Source organism: Dromiciops gliroides, chromosome 3 (genome assembly GCF_019393635.1).
Source record: "Dromiciops gliroides isolate mDroGli1 chromosome 3, mDroGli1.pri, whole genome shotgun sequence".
Lineage (NCBI taxonomy): Eukaryota > Metazoa > Chordata > Mammalia > Microbiotheria > Microbiotheriidae > Dromiciops > Dromiciops gliroides.
This window is the reverse complement of record NC_057863.1, coordinates 329,887,349-329,901,943: the sequence shown is the minus strand read 5'-3', so window position 1 is coordinate 329,901,943 and position 14,595 is coordinate 329,887,349. Positions and strand designations below refer to the sequence as shown.

Below are 14,595 nucleotides of genomic sequence, written 5' to 3'. Positions count from 1 at the left end.
ACATTTTGTCTCCTATCTCTGCCTTTGCCCAGGTTGTCCCATGCCTGGAATTCACTCTCTCTTTACCTCTGCCTCTTAGAATCTCTAATTTCCCTCAAAGTCAACTCGGGCTGCCTGCAGCATAAAGTCTTTCCTGAGCTCCCCAGTTACAAAGTGATCCCCACCCCATGGAAATTACCTTATATTTTACATAAATTCTTATGCATATATGTTGATTTCCCCAGAGTGTAACTTCTTGGGGGCAGATACTGCTTCATCTTGTCTTTTGTATACCTAGTGCTTTATACATAATAAGACCTTAATAAATGCTTATTGATCAATGGATCAATATCAAGATTAGCTAATTGCGTAGAAGCTCATCACTAGAAGTCTGGCTGTCAAAATGTTTATTATTATCTCAAAGCATCTAATGAAAATTGCCAATAAGATTTATAGGGTTTACCCAATCTGATAAAACAGCCCTTTTGAAGTATTTAAGTAAACAAAGATTAAGAGGAAGTAGGCTTCAGTTTTAAAAGGAAAAATAAACTTCGGTTGGCTAGAGGATCCCACTTGATGGCCACAGGGTGGCAAGATACTAGACTGGAGAACTGAGAGATACTGTGGATTTCAAAAAGAAAGGAAACAAACTTTTAGCTTCAGGATTTGGGGCTGGGGTCAAACTTCTGAATGTTAGCTGGATAAGATGGTGTCTGGGGTTGGGGGGCAGGGAGTGGTATGTCTAAGGCAATGAGAAAGAAGGAAAAAAGGAGAGGAAAAACAAATGTGGTGAGTAGAAGAGAGAGAGAAGATAAAGTAACAAAGAGACAAGAAAGAAGTAGCGAGCCACCAATAATAGCTTCAGGGATACTAGTATCCCCACCCCTGGTTTAAATGTTCACCTGCAAGAAAGCAGGAGGCTAAACCAAGTGATCCTCCCAAATCCCTTTAAGTTCTAAGATACTATGATACACATGCATTTTGTGGGCAGAAGAGTGAAGATTGAGTCTTGAAAGTTGCATGTTCAGACAGGGTGGGGCGCAGAGGAAATCCCCACCTCTTCTCTGGCTTCCAAGATTATACAAACTGATTTTTGGCTCCTTTTCCACAGTACAGAGTAGGCTCTTTGTTCCCTCAAAGTATCTTAAGCTCACTCTCCACTGGGCAGCTCTGACCAAGTTGCACTGGGATTTAAAAGTAGGGGCATGCCTGGTCCCAAAAGGTTCTACACTATATGCTCTCAAAAGGGCTTCAGTGAAAAGCATTGGCAAACAGAAACAAAATTAATGCTTCTAGGATGAGAAGAAAAAGTGATCTAAAGGGGGGAAAAATCATCGTATCAGATTTCTCAGATAAGAGTTTACTATCCAAGAGTTAACTAGCATATATAGATATGACCAAAAACATTCTCCAGTGAAGAAGTGGTCACAGGATGTGAATGAATAGTTTTTGAAAGAATTATAAGCTATTGATAAATTATGAGAACAATCCAAATCATTAATAACCAATAAATCATCAATAATAAGTTGCAACTCAAAATAACCCTCAAGTTTTGCTTTATACCACCATCGTCCCAAGTGACAAAGATGACAAAAGGTGGCAAGTCAAATTTTGAAAGGGCTATAGGAAGATAGGAATTGTTATTGGTGCTTTGAATTAGCATAACCTCTTTGGAATACCCTTTGGAAGTCCGTAAATAAAGGGTATGGGGCAGCTAGATGGCGCAGTGCATAGAGCAGCGGCCCTGGAGTCAGGAGTACCTGAGTTCAAATCCAGCCTCAGACACTTGACACTTACTAGCTGTGTGACCCTGGGCAAGTCACTTAACCCCAATTGCCTCACTAAAAGAAAATAAATTAATTAATTAAAAAAATCTTGAAGCTGCCAGGTCCTGAGAAATCTTGACTGTGGCTCCATGATATTTAAAAAAAAAAAAAAAAAACAGGGGCGGCTAGGTGGCGCAGTGGATAAAGCACCGGTCCTGGATTCAGGAGGACCTGAGTTCAAATCCGGCCTCAGACACTTGACACTTACTAGCTGTGTGACCCTGGGCAAATCACTTAACCCCCATTGCCCTTAAAAAAAAAAAAAATCTGACAAGAGGAGTAGAGACATCTACAAAAGACACAATGCATTTTCCATGCAGGATACCTGAAGCAAAGTTACACATATTCTACTTCATGGCACAAATGACCACAAACTAAATATATTTTTGCATCTGGAGAGCTATATGGCTATAGTTACTGGGGTAAAAAAAAAATTTTGTCCATACCCTTTGACTACTAGGAATATACTCCGTTGACAAGAAGAAAGTCCCTATAACACGCCAAAATATTTATAGCAGCATTTTTGTGGTAGCAAGGAATTGGAAACAAAGTAGATGATCTTTGATTAGGGAATGGATAAACACATTATGGTACATGAATGTAATAATAACAAATAATAATAATAATAGCATTTATATAGTTTTATGGTTTGCACAAAAACCCTAAAAAGTAGGTGCTACTATTATCTCCCTCCTACACATGAGGATTTTGCCTAGGGTCACACACAGCTAAATCAAAGTTGGAACCAATAAAAATCTGAGGCTAGATTTTAACTCAGGTCTTCCTGACTCCAGATCTAGTGTGTCATTGTGCAACTTAGCTAGAATATTACCGTGCTGTAAGAAATAACAAATATGGAAAGAATTATAGGAGATGATGCCGAGTGAAAGAGGGAAAAGTTTAGGTGATTTTTTTTTTTGTGTGTTGGAGGGAAGCAGCTAGGTGGTACAGTGAATAGAGCACCGGCCCTGGATTCAGGAGGACCTGAGTTCAAATCCAACCTCAGACACTTAACACTTAACACTTACCAGCTGTGTGACCCTGGGCAAGTCACTTAACCCCAATTGCCTCACTTAAAAAAAAAAAGTGTTAGAGGAAGGGCCCAGAGATTCTAGTCAATTGAACAGGCATTTACTGAGAATGCTAGACTCTGGAGATAAAAATTCTTGAGTCCTTGCCTTCACAGTGCTTACATTCTATTGGCAGAAAACATGTACACAGATATATGTGCATAATATGTATATAATGTACAGGATACGCATATAATGTATACATGAAGTATGTAGAAAATATGTCAGTAAGCATTTATTAAGTGCCTACTATGTACCAGGCACCATAATAAGTGCTGGGGATACAAAGAGACAAAAGACAGTCTGCCCTCAAAGAGCTTATAATCTAATGGAGGCAAAAGGGGGGGGAAATAGCATGCAAACAACTATAGACAGAGCAAGCTATACACAGGATAAACAGATAATAAAAAGAAAGCACTGGAGTTGAAAAAAATTCTGGGGGTCCTGGGAAAGCACTAATAATTGGGGAAAGGGAGAACACTCAGGAAATATGCTACATCTTGTGATTTAGAAGCCTACAGATGAATGAATGGACCATGAATCTTTGGTGTCCATGCAGGAGATGGTAACCAAAGTTTACTTCAAAGGAAGGTGGGGACTCTGAGAAGCAGGAGTGAGCAAGGAGAGTAATCAAAATGTGGAGGCTTGCCTATATAAAGACATGAGACTGAGATGGAATGTTGAATATGGGGAACATTAAGTAGATCAATTTAGTTTAAATGAGGAAGATGGAGTAAAGTGAGATCATTCTAGAAAAAAGAGAGCCAGAGTGTGAAAGGCTTCTAATGTCAAATAGGTACCTTTGGATTTTATTGTAGGGGCTATCGTAAGCCATCAAATACTAATTTTGTAGCTGTATGCAGAATGTATTATCTGATTTCCAGCTGAGTAACTCTTGTCTTTCTCATTTCCCTTGATTCTGAGCCTTCCATATTTGTGTATGATTTCTCTGTTTCTGAGGGATTGTGAGAATTCCCTCCCCAATACCACCACCCCTATCACCATCATGTCCAAACCCACACCAGTTTTACCAGTTGCACTCTAGCAATGGGAGAGATGGGAGAAGGATATTAGCATTTCTCCTAGTCCTTTTTCGGTCAGAAAAAATTCTAATTTTAAAATTCTGAACTTAACAAACACCAGATACAATAAACATTTTTACATACACACTAAAAACAGCTCATGACACTGTGGCTTGTTGTTCTTCTAGTCCTTTCTCCACCCCTGTCCAATTTAGTGACATACCCCTTTCACATCTTACCTGAACGCCTAACTCTTTCTTGCCTTTCCTTTTCTATGATGCTACAAATTGTAGGCAGACCACTGGACAAGCTACAGTACATCCTACCAGCCCAGTAAAAGGCAGATGTTTAATTAAATTTTTTTGAAAGTGAATTGAGGGGGCAGCTAGGTGGTGCAGTGGATAAAGCACCAGTCCTGGATTCAGGAGGACCTGACTTCAAATCCTGCCTCAGACACTTGGACACTTACTAGCTATGTGACCCTGAGCAAGTCACTTAACCCTCATTGCCCCACAAAAAAAAAAAAAGAGAGAGAGAGAAAGTAAATTGAATCCATCATCCTTACCAGACATAGATTATGACATGAAGTTCATAATTCTTATCAAAGTTTTCAAATTAGAACATTAGAAGTAGGATGTGATGTTGGATCTCAGGACTAGGCATATATTAGAAACTCACTAAGTACTTGTTAGGGGTGACTAGATGGGGCACTGGATCTGGAGTCAGGACAACTATTGACCTCCCTGGCTTCCTTTACATCCCAACTAAAATCCCAGCTTGTACAAGAAGCAGTCCCTGTAACCCCTCATAATTCCAAATGTCTTTCCTTTGTTGACGATTTCCTATTTATACTGTAAACAGCTTGTGTGTGTGTGTGTGTGTGTGTGTGTGTATGCTCTAATCTGTGTTTTACCCATTAGACCGTGTGAGGGCAAGAACTGTCTTTCGCCTCTTTTCAGTGCCTGCCACAAAGTAGGCAATTAATAAATGTTTATTGAGTGAGACACTAAATAGCTGTGTGCCCCTGGGCAAGTCACTTAACCCTGTTTGCCTCAGATCAAATGAGTTAATAATTGTAAAAGCACTTAGCACAGTGCCTAGCACCTAATAGGTGCTATAAATGTTATATTGTTATTATTGTTAATATTAATTGAAGGGAAAGGAAATTCAGTTATTTGTGAATGTAACTTTTTGTTTCTGCCTAGAAAGTAGATAGGAATTGCTGGGAAATTTTTCTTCTGGAAAATAGTCAATTCAATCAGATGATAACATGATAACACTTTATGAGGAATCATGCCACAATGTCCAGTGGCTTCAAAACATGCTTTTCATCAAAATCAAATAAAAGAACAACCTCCCCCAAATTGTATTAACAGGGCAATGAGTGTTTCCATTCACTTCACCTTGAAGTAGAAATCTAACAGAAGGACTTGATGACATTTGGACTCAGAAAACATAATAATTTTTCTGACTGTGTCCTGTTTAAAAGATCTCCAAACTATTTAAAAGATGTGATGGAATCCAGAAGGTGTTTTTTAATCTAGTAACACCCTGCCTGGATTCAAGTACATGCCTAGTTCTTGACAGTGCTATATTTTACCATCACTTTGGATTCCTCAACATTTCTAACATCTGTTTCACAGTTGTTACTGTTCATTTGGTATTGAACAAAAGATGCCATCATGAGGGAGGAGTCTTTAGAAATGATTCTTAAGACAGGACAGACCAACTATAGCAGCACTGATTATTTTGAAACAGCATTTTTTTTTTAACAGCATGAACTGTATATTGTACAGGGAAAGTTGGCAGAGTACTTTTGATTTGTGCTCTCACACACACACACACACACACACACACACACACACGCACACACATTAATATTCTTCCCTCATAGAATGAATTATCATTGCATTCCATCCCAGAAGAATTTATTTTGTGAGTTTTGGATAGGGACTTGAAGACTGTCTGAAAACATTCACAGGCATGATGAACTACATTCATTTTTTTGAAATTTGATATTAAATTGATTCCAAGAGTTTGGGAAAAGCTTCTTGTTGTCTTTATCATTCAGAAATTTTCTTCCTTAATGAAGAGAAGGGGCAGTCTTGCTTCTTTAAATTTTATGAAGGAAAAATCATGGCATGGTAAGAAATTTTCCTAATTAGCTAAGTTGCATTTTCCCTAAATTCCAATCAATCTGAGATGGTGCTTTAGATCCAAGTTGCACATAAAGCAAATTTACTTGTAGCTGTCAGGCAAAGATTTTGGCTTTATAAGGATCTATTAAAATGTAAGGGTTCTGGGGCAGCTAGGTAGTGCAGTGGATAAAGCACCAGCCCTGGATTCAGGAAGACCTGAGTTCAAATCCAGCCTCAGACACTTGACACTTAATAGCTGTGTGACCCTGGGCAAGTTACTTAACCCTCATTGCCCTGCCCCCCCAAAATTTAAGGGTTCTTCTTAACATGAGGTTTGTAAGCTTTTAAAAATTGATAACTGAATTTTAATATAATTGTTTTTCTTTGTAATCTTATGTATTTTGCTTTATGCACCTAAAATCATTTTTCTGAGAATGGTCCATAGGTTTTACTGGATTGCCCAAGGGGGTCATTGACACAGAAAAAGGTTTAGAACTTTAGAAGTAGATGTATTTTCAGAGTGGATCATTTTGACCACATCAAATTTAAAAGTTTTTGCACAAACAAAACCAATGAAAACAAGATTGAAAGGAAAGCAGAATGCTGGGGAACAATTTTTACAAACAATGTTTCTGATAAAGGCCTCATATCTAAAATATATAGAGAACTGAATCAAATATAAAAGAATACAAGTTATTCCCCAATTGAGAAATGGTCAAAAGATATGAACAGACAGTTTTCAAATAAAGAAATTAAAACGACCAACGGCCATATAAAAAAAAATGTTCTCAGTCACTAACTGATTAGAGAAATGCAAATTAAAAGTACTCTGAGGTACCACCTCACCAACTATCCAATTGGCTAATATAAAAAAAAAAGGAAAATGATAAATGTTGGAGAAGATGTGGGAAAATTGGGACACTAATGTACTATTGGTGGAGCTGTGAAGCGATCCAACCATTCTGGAGAGCAATTTGGAACTATGCCCAAAAGGCTTTAAAACTGCATACCCTTTGACCTAGCAATACCACTACAAGGTCTGTATCCCAAAGAGATCATAAAAAAAGGGAAAAGGACCCACTTGTACAAAAATATTCATAGCTGCTCTTTTTATGGTAGCAAAGAATTGGAAACTGAGAGGATGCTCATCAGTTGGGGAATGGCTAAACAAGTTGGGGTATATGTATGTAATGGAATACTATTGTGCTGTAAGAAATAGGTGGATTTCAGAAAAACCTGTTAAGACTTATAAGAATTGATGCTGAGTGAAATGAGCAGAACCAAGAGAACACTGTACACAGTATCAACGATATTGTGTAATGATCAACTGCAATAACCTTAACTCTTCTCAGCAATACAATGATCAAAGACAATGCCAAAAAATGCTCTCCACACTCAGAAAAAGAACTATGGTGTCAGAATGCAGACTGAAGCATATTTTCACTTTTGTTGTTGTTTTTTTGTTACTGTTCTTGCTTATTCTTTCTTGCATTTTTTCCTTTTGTTCTGATTAATGTGGAAATGCGTTTAACACGATAGTAATCCATAACCTATATCAATTTGCTTGCTGGCCTCAGGAGAGAAGGGAGGGTGTGAGAAAAATTTGGAACTCAAAAAATATCTTTACATGTAATTGAGGAAAGAAAATTTTTAAAGTAGATGTACTTAGAAAAAAAATATTTCAGTCACTTCAAACCTATTCAAATTCTCATTTAAGAATACTCATGTGATCATATATGATTTCATCCTTCCTACATTTAAAAAAAATTGAAGCTGAGATGTTAATAGTTCCTCAGATTAGTTCTATCTAAAGATCGGGGAGGTCTTGCTTTTGAATAACCTGAAGAATTATTTTTATTTGCCTTAATTTTTTTTTTTCGGGGCAATGGGGGTTAAGTGACTTGCCCACGGTCACACAGCTAGTAAGTGTCAAGTGTCTCAGGCCGGATTTGAACTCAGGTCCTCCTGAATCCAGGGCCGGTGCTTTATCCACTGTGCCATCTAGCTGCCCCCTGCCTTAATTTTTTTGGTCCTCTAATATTGTAGAAATTCTTTCCATAGATATAAACTGGAACTCTTCTACAGTTTGTATTCTTAAAGAGTGACTTGCCGTGGGGCAGCTAGGTGGCACAGTGGATAGAGTACCGACCCTGGAGTCAGGAGTACCTGAGTTCAAATCCGACCTCAGACACTTAATACTTACTAGCTGTGTGACCCTGGGCAAGTCACTTAACCCCAATTGCCTCACTTTAAAAAAAAAAAGGGTGACTTGCCCAAGGTCTCACAGCTAGTACATATCAGAGGTAGCCTTCAAGTCCAGGTTTTCTTTACCGTTCTCCACTTTCTCTCCACTATGGCTAGCTGACTCTCACTTTACAGAATTATCTATGATAAATGACAATTCTCCACAGTGAAAGGATGAGCCAACAATGAGGCTGACACACTTCATTCAGGGAGATAGATTCAAATAGCAGTGGAAAATGAAAGTGAGATTATGGATTTCTATTAAGAAATGTTTAGGGGGCAGCTAGGTGGCACAGTGGATAGAGCACTGGCCCTGGAGTCAGGAGTACCTGAGTTCAAATCCGGCCTCAGACACTTAACACTTACTAGCTGTGTGACCCTGGGCAAGTCACTTAACCCCCATTGCCTCACTAAAAAAAAAAAGAAATGTTTGCTGAATGCGTGAATCTTTTGTTTTTTTTGGTTTTTTTTTTTTTTTTTGCAGGCAATGGGGGTTAAGTGACTTGCCCAGGGTCACACAGCTAGTAAGTGTCAAGTGTCTGAGGCTGGATTTGAACTCAGGTACTCCTGAATTCAGGGCCAGTGCCTTAACCACTGCGCCATCTAGCTGCCCCATGCGTCAATCTTTTAATCAAGGGAGCAGTCTTTACCTTCTGTAATATGTCCAGAAAATAAAACATTTTCATTCTACTCTTGTTTCATACTACTGTAAAAACATATTTTAGCAAATCCAAATGTTTTTTAAAAAACACACACAAGGGGGCAGCTAGGTGGCACAGTGAATAAAGCACCGGCCCTGGATTTAGGAGGACCTGAGTTCAAATCCGACCTTAGACACTTGACACTTACTAGCTGTGTGACCCTGGGCAAGTCACTTAACCCTCATTGCCCTGACCCCCTCCCAAAAGCCACACACCAAAAAAAACCACCACCACCAACAACAAAAAAAAACAACACATAGTACAAAGCTTGGACATGGATTGTACTCATATAGCTGTTCTTTTTAAAATTATGAATATATTTATTAATAAGCCTATTAATCCAATACATGGAAAATAAAATGGCAGGATCAGTCTTTTTACTGAAAATAATTTTTTTCCTGTGTGTTGGCTTAGCAAACAGGTTCTAAAATAGGAGGGTAGTGGCATTTACTTATCAGGGAGTATTTGACCTTGGTACAACAGAAATATGTACTTCATAGCACCGACTACTCCTATGCCTAGCTTGGTCCTTCCCCATTGTGTTTTCTTTGAGTTGTTCCTGATCTTATTTTCAGTTGTCATGCAAATCCACTGATTGATGGGATGGTTTTGCTTCTGCTTTTTGGCAAGGAACATTTTAGCGGAGGACATGGTGAAAAAGCCTAGGAAAAGATCCTTTAATAAATGGACAGGGCCGTAAAGGCAAACTGTTATTCACAGACTCCTAGAGAGATTAGATTAATGCCAATCTTTCATCCCCATCTGATTTCTCTACTAAGAAGTTTCTAATGAAAATGCCAGCACCTTACAAATCAGTTCTGACAGCTTTTAGTAGGGTCTAACACTGTTCAACTCTTGCCAAGGAAATAGCTTGACCTGTGTATTCCTGGGGGAACAATTGGATCGGCTAACCTCTCAACAAGCTGAAATGCCCAAGAGGATGGGCATAAGGCGGGTCTAAGGGAGAGCAGATGTCAAGAGTGAGAGATGAGGGAGGGCAGGAAAGGCAAACAGAAGAACAGATGTGGTGATGGTATGTAGTGACAACGTATCTTAGAACAGAGTAACACTTTAAAGATGATTTAAGGTTATTTATGCTTAAATCTCCTCTGAGTAAACATGCTGGACTAGTTGTTTATGATTAAAGACCGGGTCCCCAAGCAAACATTTCAGGAAGAAGCCCCATAGCCTATGTTAGATATGAAAGCAGATGTCTAGACCCATCATTCTTGGGGGAGGGGGGGTGCTACTTGGGCTATATTTACAGATGGAAAATAGCTAACAGGGACTGACTTTCTTTCCTTGAAACTTGTTTGCTTTCTTTAATGGTCAACAAGCTGAGTGAGTGACCCTCAGCAAGCCAAGAGATATAAAGAATGTCTGGGTTCCTAGGAAGAGGGGGATGGGCTTTTCCAGACTATACTAAGCTTAGGTGGTATAAAGATTGCAATGAAGACTTATGAGGACCTGAGTTTGAATCCCACCTCAGACACTTTCTAGCTGTGTGACGCTAGGCAACTCACTGCACCTCTGTTTGCCTATCTCATCATCTGTAAAGTGGGGATAATGATAGCACCTATCTCACAGGATTCTTATGAGGGTCAAATGAAATAATTTAAAGTGATATATAAAATGTTAGCTATTATTACAACCAGTGAGGTGGCACAGTGGAGTCAGAAAACATCTTCAAATCTGGCCTCAGGCAGGCATTATCTGTGTGACTCTGGGGAAGTCACTTAACCCTGTTTGTCTCAGTTTCCTCATCTGTAAAATGAGCTAGAGAAGGAAATGTCAAGCTACTCCAGTATCTTTTCCAAGTAAATCATACATGGGGTGACAGTCAGACATGACTAAAAAATGATGGAACATTACAACCAAAAGGTTAAGATCTATAAGTGAATTCTGCATTATCAACAATAGCCACATAACAATAATAATACCCTATGTTTGTATAGTACTCGAAAATATTACCACATACATCCTACCCATTTCATCCTTTTAGTGAGAATACAATTTTTCTTACTATACTAAATAGCAGCCTGGAATAGTACAGTCAGAAAGACTTGAGTTCAAGTCCTCCCTTTCATACAAACTAGTTGTTTGATTCTGGGTAATTTGTGTGACCTCTCACGTAACTCTCTAAAGCTTAGAGTTACAGAACATCTGCATAGGTTCCTCATCTGACATTCTCTACACTAATGAAATCTTGAACATTAAAAAACAAAAAAGTAGAGCAGCTAGGTGGCGCAGTGGATAAAGCACCGGCCCTGGATTCAGGAGGACCTGGGTTCAAATCCAATCTCAGACACTTGACACTTACTAGCTGTGTGACCCTAGGCAAGCCACTTAACCCTCACTGCCCCCCCCCCAAAAAAAGCAAGTGATAGGCATTGAGGCCTAGGGTCTTGTGACTTCTCAGTTCAAGGCTACATACCAATGTCTGAGCCTCACTCTGCCATAGAGTTCGATGAATTTACTTTTACATATAACTAAGGCAAAAGGGTGTTACAGTTAACTGGCCTAACATTTTTATTTGGTGAAGCCTTGTTTTTATATAATAGCTATTTTCTGATGTACTTTATCCTTCCCCTATGCCCAAAGCAACACAGAAAAACAGTTAAGGAAAATTAATCAAATAACAGAATAATCAATCAGTGCATGCACTGGTCTGACATCAGGCTTATGTCATTCCAATAGCTTAGAATGAGAGTCATTTCCTGATTCCCAACTCCCTCCTCCGGGTGCTAGTGCCTCCCCACAAAAAAAAAAAATTTTTTTTGTATTGACTTATTTTGTTTTTTGTATTTACTTATATGTGCATATTTTGGTTCTCTTAATTGTTTGCAAACTCCTTTAAGGTGGAGGCTTTTTCATTTTTTCTTGGTCTACAGGACATGGTATATGCTTTCTAAGGCTTGACTGAGTATATGAATATAAGTATAAAGGAGATATTCAGGAGTTTTCCTAAACAACTGATAATAGAAATGAGTTACTTTAAACAGCTTGACCCCAAAGTATGAAAAAGTCTTGCTAGGAATATTGTTACCTCTGGGATCTTTCTGTTGTTGGCTTCTTTAAGGTATGTGCCTGTGAGATCTCTGGGTCAATCGGTATGAACATTTTAGTAACTTTTTTGCTGAGCTTTTAATTTAAGTATCATCAATAATGTTTAAAGAAGCATTCTGGATAACTGGAATCACTAACTCTGAGATGGCTGGGAGTGGGAGTAGGACTCACTTTTCCTATGAATGAGTCTCCCAGACCTACTACTCATCAGTTAAAGCAGAAGAGGATGGTATGCAAGCAGGGAGGAAGGAGAGGGGTGAAACTTAGCCACACTTGGAAGGAAATCAACTCCAAGTGTTAGCCCACAAACCCTGTTTGTTGTTAAGAGGAAGCCAGTGGCTAACTGTAACAGTCCAGTGATTTACCCAAAACTATTTACCAAGCACAGTTGAGGATCCCAGAATAATTTTTTTCTTTTAAATGGTTTATTCTTAACTTAGCAAACATCAAGTAATATGGATCTATCCATATTACATAGTATAGCAGAAAAAGAAAGATTATATACAAAACTGCCGATTGATTATATTTGCTTTTCTTTTTTAGGTATATAATAAATTTAGTCTATAGCTGTCTTGCTTGTTTGTGTTTCTCTCTGGTCTATTATTTTCTTTTCTGCATTTAAAAAATAAGATGCTTTGATGACTCTCATTTCTTAATTACTTTTATTCTTTTTTTTTCAATCCCTATCTTCTCTGATCCCCCCAACCTGGAGGAGGAGGGAAGGAAAAAAAAGAAAAAAGAAAAACAAAGCTCTTGTAACAAATATGCATAGTCAAGCAGAACAAAATCCCACATTCCTGGCCTTTTTTTTTTTTAAATCTTTCCTATCTTTTCCATCACTGTTTTCCATCTTTTTTTCTTTTGCTCTTCTCACTCATCCCTTTTTCACTTTCCCCTTTATCTCTCATATATCCCTCTTTTCATTATCTATTCACTCATTTAACCTCCAAAAGTGTACTAGCATATACCAACTTCTTCCCCAAATAAAACATGTCCTGCAGATAGTGCCCAGTTCCTGATGTTTCCTGGAAAAATTAGGAATCCAAAATGGTTTTGCATATGAAAAGGATTAGGATACACTGGTCTAGATGACCTCGATTAGGAAGTTGAATTTGATAAGAGGACAATAAAGGCAAAATGAGTTTTAAAAGTCCTACTTCTCCCATTTCCTCAGTCTCCTTTGACCCTTTGCGTATCTGCTCTCTACCTCCTCCCTGCATAGGTCCTTAGTTCACTGTTGCCCTGCCTTTGACATATCCTTGTATTTTTCCTTTGTTTTTTGTATTTATTTTTGTTTTTATCTTTTCCATATTCTTATTACCCCTGTCACCACTAACTTTTCTGTCTCCTTTCTTGTTGCTCCAATTTGTATAAAACCCTCCACACCCCTCTTCTTGCCTAGAGATAGGGTCAATATGTGTGGAACTAAAGTCATCCCATCACGAAATGATACAAATGGCTAACATTGGTGGGTTCTTTTGCTTTATCAATCAGCACAGCTCTAGACAATGGGCCATGTAGGCAGCTGAATCCAATGGTGGCCTGGGTGAATAATCTTTGGATACTTAAAACTTCCTCCATGCTGACAAGTTCAAATTGCCCCATCCACACACAACGTAAAGCTCATGTAGCACCTCAGCTGGTATAAATTTTGTGTCCATCTTTTTGTCTCTACCGTCAGACTGGAGGGCACAGTCCTCAGCATGCTAGAAACTTCTATTCCGGACAGTGTCTCAGAGTTTGGGAAAAACTATCTTCCTTCAAAGCTCAGCTTAGAAGTTATCAGCCAGGGGCAGCTAGATGGCACAGTAGATAAAGTACCAGCCCTGGATTCAGGAAGACCTGAGTTCAAATCTGGCCTCATACACTTGACATGTACTGGCTGTGTGCCTGGGCAAGTCACTTAACCCTCATTGTTCCACCAAAAAAAAAAAGTTATCAGCTAGAGGAGACCTTTCCTGACCAGCCCTCTCCCCAGATGCTACTGCCCCCACCTCCAAACAACCTTGTTATCTACTATGTATGTATTTTGCATTTACTTGCATGTTATTTCCCCTTATTGAATGTAAGCTTCTCGAAGGCAGAATCTGTTTCTTGTTTGTCTTTGTATCCCCGTTGTCAGCCCAGATAACTGAGTTTATTAAATGCTCTAGGGTTTTTGTGTGTTTTTTAATATAAAATTCTATTGAAATATTTTATTCTGGGCAGCTAAGTGGTGCAGTGGATAAAACACTGGCCCTGGATTCAGGAGGACCTGAGTTCTAATCCAGACTCAGACACTTGACACTTACTAGCTGTGTGACCCTGAGCAAGTCACTTACCCTCATTGCCCCGCAAAAAAAAAAAAGAAAAAAAAGAAATATTTTATTCTTATATCACCTAAATTTCCCAGTGCTTCTACCTCTGTCCCTTATTTTTAAAAAAAGTGGAAAAACCCAATTCATCAAAACTAACCAACAGAGTAAAAAATTCTGACACAGTAGATAGTGCTAAATATCCAGTCTCCCATCTACACAAAGAAGTAGATGAAGTTTTTTTCTCTTCTCTTT

At 38.6% G+C, this 14,595-nt stretch overlaps 1 protein-coding gene across 1 annotated transcript in view; it reads right to left on the bottom strand.

The window, feature by feature from the left end:
- ARHGAP31 (Rho GTPase activating protein 31) overlaps positions 1 to 14,595 on the bottom strand; it is a 171,342-nt gene that overhangs the window by 112,210 nt on the left and 44,537 nt on the right. The gene's annotated exons all lie outside the window — the stretch shown is intronic.